This window comes from Austrofundulus limnaeus, unplaced genomic scaffold, assembly GCF_001266775.1.
Source record: "Austrofundulus limnaeus strain Quisiro unplaced genomic scaffold, Austrofundulus_limnaeus-1.0 Scaffold475, whole genome shotgun sequence".
NCBI classification, from domain to species: domain Eukaryota; kingdom Metazoa; phylum Chordata; class Actinopteri; order Cyprinodontiformes; family Rivulidae; genus Austrofundulus; species Austrofundulus limnaeus.
The window spans coordinates 179,460-187,934 of NW_013952877.1; the positions used below are offsets into that span (position 1 = coordinate 179,460).

At 40.9% G+C, this 8,475-nt stretch overlaps 1 protein-coding gene across 1 annotated transcript in view; it reads left to right on the plus strand.

Moving 5' to 3' along the window:
• Positions 1–8,475, plus strand: part of gpc3 (glypican 3) — a gene marked incomplete at its 5' end in the record, with an annotated part of 266,616 nt that overhangs the window by 156,728 nt on the left and 101,413 nt on the right.

The following is an 8,475-nucleotide window of genomic DNA, read 5'->3' on the forward strand; positions in this document are numbered from 1 at the left end:
AAATATATTTATGTTTGTGGTTGTAATGTGACAAAATATGGAAAAGTTCAAGGGGTATGAATACTTTTGCAAACCACTGTAGTTCTGATGTAAATACAATAAAAATTAAACCAGGATTTGAATAATTTTCATTTTGATCCGTACATTGGTAATGTCTGGTTGGGCCTTGTGTCACTTTATGTTCAACAAATTGGGCCCCGAGGTCAAAAAGGTTAAGAATCCCTGTTCTAAAGTGGATAAGATAATATTTAGATCTGCAACTTCAAAAGCACTTATGCCATAGAATATCTAGCAGAAGCTAATTTTAAAGCGCAAGTTCTATTTGACATTCACTAGCTAGTAATGATTCATGTACTATATATGCACAATACTGCCAACTAGCGGTGTATGAACTCTTTTACAGCTTAATCTTACAACCGCCGATTGCTGAGTATGTGATTTCCTGAAACAGAACTTTGGCTCATGGTGTAAAAATTAAAAAAGTTGTTGAGGATTGCTAGTTCGGCTGCTTCATTTCCTTCTATTTATTGTAGATTTTTCATTAAAGAAGCATCAATAAAGTAATTTTAAAACTGTTTATTGGAAAACTGAAGCGATGCATTATGGGTACATGACAGATTTGATTTGTGATGGGAAATGAAAGCACAGAGTACAGGAAACTATCTTCACTTCAAAATAAGAGCTTGAATTTTAAAGTTTTCCATACTTTTGTTGTTGCTCCAGTTGACCACTAGATGTCAGTCTTCATCAGCATAACATCTTTAAATCATTTCTGCGTCCCTTCAGCTAACCCCGTTGGCCGATTGCTTCAACCAATTATGTCAATTATTGAGCTCCATGCGTTTAAACTTAATTAAAAAAGGGAGCTCCGATTGTAAAATAAAATAAATCAATACATACAAAATTTTAGTATGGATTACAAACATTAACTGTTTTTGCTGGGACAGGGAGTGTCGCCCGGTCACATAGTTCTACCATTGCCTTCTTGCTACGTAAGCAGACACAAAGCATTGTGGGAAATGTCTGTAAAATGAGAATCGTGACCGAAAGCAACAGTCAGCAAGGACATATACCTTCCCAATAATTGTGTTTATCTGGGAGAGGTGCTGTAAGATAGATCACGTGCATTGTGATTCATTGACAGCCATACCTTCCGCTGTTCAAGATAATGATGACTGGTAGATAACTAGTTATTAGTGGTACTGCATTTTAATTTTAGAAAGCGCTAATCTGATTATAAATTATAAAAATTAGTAAGACCGCTAAAGCGCAAACAAAATATTAGGTCCACAATCAGTGGATTTGCGCTATAGCGGGCTGGTGCCCACCACTGGCACCTGAAATCTGAAGAATGAGGCCGGTGTCTGTGGCGTTCATTTCCTATCAAGTAAATTAGAATTTTTGGAGGGGCAGATGAAGTTCTGTGACGTCTCCTGTACTCATGTACAGGTTTTTTCCAACTTTTTTACTACTTTATTCTATACCTTTTATTATTTTACTACTTTATTCTTCTACCTTTCATTTTATTTGATTTGTATTGTTTTGTTGTATTATGTATAATGTGTTTGTTTTGTTTTTTAATGAAATGAATAAAGTTAATAAAAAAATAAAAATCTGATTCCATACACACTGATCTGAACTGATGTTGAAATAAAAAAACAATCTCAAAATGTGTGACCTATTATTTTTAGAGAAGAGCTCAATGTCACGATCTACGTCTCCGTGTGTGTGTTATGCTGCGTTCACACCGAACGCGATTTCAGCGTCAGGAGCATCAGGTTTACATGCAAAGTCTATGGTGGACGCGCTTCAAGCAGCGTCGGGAAGTTCTGCGGCGCCTCAAGCGCGATTAGAGCAGTGCGATTTGAACGATTTGAACGATCTGAGCGTTCGACGTGCTTGATGCGCAAATCGCTGAAGTTAGAAAATCTGAACTTTTGCAGCTCGACGCGCTGCGTCAACCAATCAGAGAGACTCCACTGTGTGACGTAGCGACATATTTCCCGACGGGACAGTTTACTGAATGATGTCCACTAACCTGAAACAGATGGAGAGGAGCTCTTTAGCTGAAATCGAGTGCCTGCAGTCGGTGTCCTGACAGGAGATATCCGCACCAACGCGTGGCAGCGTCTCATCAGACTGGACTCGGGACAAAAATAGTCCTGAAAGCGAGCTGTGAGCTTCTCCCTCAGCTCCTGGGTGATGAAACTCAGAATGTCTCTGAATTATCTGGTGAATTAATTATCTGATGAACGTGACATGCTCTTGCTCTCTGTAAATAAAGCAAAGCCACTTCCTCGTCCAACATTAAACAGAGCCCGACAGAGGAGGGAGGGGCGGGGAGGCTCTTCCCATACGAGCGCTTCAAGAGCTGTCCTGCGTCTGACCTCAAAGTGCACAAGCGTCCAACTTGAGCGTTGGCTGCGATTTTGAAGCTGAAATCGCGTTCGGTGTGAACGCAGCATTATCTGTTCTGAGTGTGGTCTGTTTATTTGTCTAGATTGTGTCTTCTGTGACTGTTTTTCTGTTCAGTCCCTCCTGCTTGTCTCTGCCCCAGCCCCACCCACACTCACCTGTTCCTTATGTCTCTTCTGCTGGTTCTTGTTCCATGCTTGTTAGTTTTTCTTTGACTTCTGTCTTCAGCCTACAGTCCTCTTGTTGCATTGTGTGAGCTTTGTCCTTGCCTCATGTTTTGCTCCTCCTGTTAGTGTTTCTGCCCCATCCTGTTAGTAAGTACTTTTTGCTGCCTTGACTGCCTTTTCTTTTGTCTGAGAAAAGTTTTAGGTACTTTCAGTTTGTCAAAGTTTTTAAGTGTGAAGCTTGCTGCAGCTGAACTGCCAAAATCAGACTGGATTGTTGCAGTTTCATGATGAAAATTCCATCCTTCTGTTTGTATTGTCAACATTTCAGCACCTTCTTCTCGCAACCCACATGCCAAACTTTGTATCCCCTGTAAGGGTTTAGCTTACACATCTTATAACAAGGTTATAAGAGTAATTTAATTAGCAAGGGATCTCTTTTTATTTTGGGTAAACATTCCTTCAGTGCAAAAATGAATGGACACAAGAAGTAACTCTCAGTCAGTGAATGTTGATTTGAACCATAATGTGCGATCATTTATTTTACAAATCATACAAAATTGACTATAGAGTACACCTGATTGTGAACAATTAATTTCCTATAAAAGTTTTGGGACTAGCTATAAAAAGCTTTTAACTTCTTAATTGTTAACCACACTTAAATAGAACACAAACGTCAAGTTTAGATGTTAAATACCAGACATTTGAGGCTGTATCTTAGGGTTGGCAAGGAAGAGTTTAAGAAAAAAGGTGGAAGAAAGATGTTAACTTTCTTATACTTTTAAATAATGTGGGTTTTTAACCAGAAGGGCGAAGCGTTCTGTTCTCAGCTTCAGTCAGACCTCGACGTCACACACAGCCAGCTTTTACCTTGAGATGATGTTCTGTCACCTGCCAGGTAGGTGGGGGCGCTGTTGGAGAATCTGTCTTTAGACCGTCGAACAGGGAAGGCGTGTTTTGTTGACTCATTTACGTCCACGTTAGCCGTAAAAAGAAGGCAAAGGCTCGACTGGAACCCAGGTTTCAGAATAAAACTTCCGTCTGGAGAGTTTCTGAAGTGGATAAACCAGGCGTTGGTTTTCCACACTGTGAGGTTTCCCCGTTGGCGTGAAGGGGCCAAACCTGACACAGTTTACAGCTTTTGATTCCCCGGAGAGAATCTAGCTGTCAAAGTGACTGACGGAGGTCCGTCACCTTACTGTTCTCTCTCTCTCTCTGCTGGACGGGCAGAAACTGTTAGTTCCTAAAAGCTTAGAGAATCTATGGTCCGCCCTCCAGAAGGTTAGATTAGAAAAGAAATTATCAAGGAAAGTGTTAGTTTCAGAACTCACTGTGCCCTCCTGAAACTAAAACAAAGATTATTGCTGCTGCTTTGTGGTTCAGAACAAAACTTTTCATGACCTATTTAAATTATCTGATGAGCACTTATTTAAAAACATGAAAGACAAATGAATTGCTTCAAGTTCAAAAAGTTTGCAAATATAATTCAGACAAGTAAAACATTGATATTTCATCAACTTAAACCATAAAGATTATTTTAGTTAAATAAGAATTTTTCCACAGGAAAACCAAACATAGCTGAAATCATACTGAGGGAGAAAAGAGATCTGTCCTCTCTTCTCCTGTAACTTTGATAAACATTCTCTGATTATCAAAATGCCTAATACTTTAAGAGAACAATAAATCAAATAAGAGAAGATTCTTCTGTTGTTGTTTTTTTATCTGATTTAGGGGGAAAGTGGCCTGGGGTGGCCTAAATACAGTTCTAAGTGGAACAGAGTTTTTGTCCATTCGAAGGCCCATCAGAGGACTGAGAGTCCAAGATAGTTCCTTGATAATTTGACTCGAGGTGACCCCTACACCCGCTTCACATAAGAATTAATTGTGATATTGGTCAGAAGTTAATGGGAGTGTTTGTTAATGCTGAAAGTGCTCGGACGCTGCATTTTGCTTCAACCACTTGCTTCAGAAAAATGACTCGCTTCCAGAAGTCGACTGTTGGAGCTACCAGGAAGCAGTGATTTATAAAAAGAGTCAAATGGACAGAAACTCATGGATGGAGTTAAAACAGACGTTGTGCATGGAGGAATCTGTCTGATAAAAACTGTGGAACTTTAACTTTGACACATTTGTGGACAAATAACTTCAGGTGATGGGTCTCAGATTGTTTTTTTCCGTATTGTAGACTCCAGTGGGAAGAAACCCTGCAGTGACATGTACTGCAGCAGGAGGGGTTTCCCAAGAGCTCAGCGCGGTGTGTCAGGGGCTGTGAAAGGTGTGTGCGAAAATGAACGCTGCACAACCACGTGACGGCACATCGTCCAGTCGGCTGACGACCGATCATACTGAATGAAGCCTTAAGTCTGCCCTTTGGGTTCACCTTTAAAAAGTCAAACATGACACTCAGAACACAACAGAAATTTAACCAGGTGAATTTATTTAAATCTATTATCACTCATTGGCAGACATCTAGTGACTTGTAGACCTTCAGAAACTCTCTGGTAAACAAACCCAGAGACCAGAGTGTTGGATCGTTCTTTTATCAACAGGTCAGGCAGCATGTCTTGGCTCATTTTTATGAAGTGGATTCCCAGCGTACCACTCCCTTACCTTCTCTTACCTGGGATAAGCTTTTTAGCTTTATCTGATCATTTGAACTTGGCTGATAAAGTGACGTCTTTTTTTCTTCTTTTTGAAGCATCTCCTTTACTTTGCTTTCAGCTCATCAACATACTGGCTGTGTCTCAATTCATGGGTTGCAGTCGACGTAGACCCTGACCCAAGTTGGCCAAACCCTAGGTGGGCCGTAGGCCGCTTGTGTCAGCTGCATAAACAGCTGTGAAATGAGAGGGTCTAATCTAAGGAAGACTTATGTTTGCATGACCACAAGCTGCCTCATCGTTTTATTTAACTCAATGCAACAAAAGTTTCATCAGCTATGTTGCTAAACTTACATTTAAAAACAAATTCTTTGGTCTGTGATACATTTCCAAACTCAGCTGCAAAAAAATACTTTTCCATAAAATTTAAAAAACCCTACGCCATCCTTGTTTTTCAGTTAAATTTTGTGACGGCGCATTGACTTCTGGGATATCGTTAGCTGTGTAGGATACTCAGACGCAACCTACGTTTTCAGGGTTTTGGTGGCCGCATGGTTAAGAGCCTACAAATTGGGTCAGGCTGTGTTGCGGGTCAGCGACATTAGCTGCCGACAAATGTGGCCAACGTTGACTGCAGCCCATGAATTGAAACGCAGCCTGTTGTGTGAAAATCAGCGTTTTTGTTTACAAACATGATTGTCCTCAGTGGTTTAAAGTGAGAAAACCTGAAAACAACTAGTTTCATCACCAACAGGAAAACAAAACTATTCATAAATGTCTAAAAGTGTTTTTAGAAAGCATTGCTCCAGAAACACGTTTGGGCTGTGGAAAAAAAGGTGTGTGCTGTGATTAATGCTGCATCCTTGCATGACAAATCTGAATATATTAACCCTGATAAGTATGTGTTACAGGCAATTTCTGTGAGTCGAGCGTTCATTTTAAAAAAAGTGTGTCCTTAAGTAATGTGTGTGTGCTTGCCATAAGTATATTCTATAGGAGTATGTCGTGTTAATGGGCTTAGGTGCATTACTCAAGTGAATAATACATGAAAGGATTTTTGTTTAAGCTGTAAAACATGCATGTGTGTGTGTGTCAGTGTGTGTGTGTGTGTGCCCAGTTAGCAGCAGATGAAGACGTACAGTGCTGCTCTATCAGGCCCCATTGGTATTCAGCAGCAGCGGTGCCAGCCTGCTCACTTAAAGGCGAGCTGGGCACAATTAGCTGTTAACATTACATGGCAGAATTAAGCCTCGGCCAGTTTCCCCGGGGGAAATTAAAGATCCGCTAAATCATTAAATCACAAGCTAAACATTAACAGCCATTTGCATTTTTATTGCACCTGAGAAGAATGTGCCTGGTCCATTATCTCTGAGAGACACAGGGGGGACTCTTTATTTGTTATTGTAATGTCGTCCCATGTGGAGACACAATGGCAGTTCTGTCGGGACAGACACGGCAAACCAGAAGGCTTGCTTTCACGCTCGTGTTTTTGGAGTGTTGTGATTACAAATTTGAACAAGGCTGGCAAAGGATACAATGACTTGTTTGTTATGTAAATCCCTCTCCTGCTTTCATCCCTCCCCAAAAATAAACACAGCCAAACAGATGACAATTTGCAGAGGGGCTCAGCTGAGTTTGGTTTCTGACAGGTTTTTTTTCTGCCTACTACCTCACTTCTTATTGAGGTTTCAGCAAACAATATGTGCCCTAAAACTGGATTTAATTAAAGGCCCCACTTGAATAAATGCACATCGCAGAGCTGATCGCACTCTTTCCGAAGTCAGACCAAAACAACTCATTCTGTTGTTTTGGAAACAAAACGGACACAAAACAAAAGTTGAAACTGCATCGCTGTTTGTCTTTTTCAAACTTTAGGTTTCAGAATAAAGTTCTCATGTTTTTTGTAGCCCTAAATGATACATTTTGACAGCATACAGTATATGTATATACTTGTGTATTTGTATTTATATTTGCTCTTATTAATATAGCTAGAATTTTGAGGAAAAACTGTCCTTGGTGAATTATTTTGAAAACATTCTTGTTGGTGCGGTGTGCGGTCCAGCAAATATAAAGTCAGGTCTAATTTTGCCTGATGGTTGTGTGCATTCTGCCACCCTGTGCTGCCTGGCAGATGTAATGTGAATGTTCTCATTGACTGTGGTTGGTTTGGTTTTATTGTAGGGTTTGTGCCGCAGTGGAGCGGACGCGGTGTAAATCCTCGGTAATGCCAGTGGGAGAGGGGTTGAATTAGCGGATCATTGCGTTAAGTTGCGAACCGTTAGCAAAACTTGTGGTGGTGTTGGTGGTGTTGGTGGGGTGTCTACAGGACTGGAGGAGGAGGTGAGTAGAGATGGAAAGCCCTTTGGGAGCTGGTACAGAAAGCAACCTGGTGCGTGGTTTTGCACTTTGTGCACAAGGAGGCAGCAGTATGGTGGTGAAAATGTTCTGTCACGTCGTAAGAGCTGACACTGGTTGGGATGCATTAAAAAACCTGATGACTCTGTATGACAACAATCATGACAATTAAAAGAGTTGTTCATTATATGGCAGGTTCATTACACTCTTATTATGCATAACTACACACATGTTTGGTATTCTATCCTCATGGGGACTTTGCATTGACTTCTATTTATTTCCCTGTCATTTCTATAGCCTAACCTGACCCCTAAACCTAACCTCACAGGTTCATATTTGACCCTAATCCTAATCCTAACCTAAACTCAATTCACCCTTTAGTCCTAACCCTTGCCCCTGACCCACCAACAGTGTTTCCCTCAATGGGAACCAGGGTCTTGTCCCCATAAGGAACAGTGGGTCCTCCTCACCAGTCTGAGTACCAGGAAAATGGTCAAAAACATGCACACACACACCTCATGTCCACCTTCCTGGCATGGAAAAAGCTCAGACTCAGGATTTTTTCCACTATCATCCCTGATATCATCCTGCTGCCCTCCATGAGTTACAGACTAAGATCATCTTGTGTTGAGAAAAAAACAACACAAGTTGTGGCTGGTTGGCGTTGCACAGTCTAACTGGATATCATGAAAGTGTAACTCTCAGAGAATGTGCTGTGAGTGACTCTCAGCTGCTACCACACCATAATTTAGTTCAACTTTTGTAAAACTGACTGACTGTGGTGCACATCTTGTATTAGGTTAATCAGCTGTAGGTGTGCAACAAGTCATTACTTCCTGAGTGTTTTACTAAAGTTCATTTAGAACTTCACGAGATATTTGGCTCACAGACACACACACACACACACACACACACACACACACACACACACACACACACAC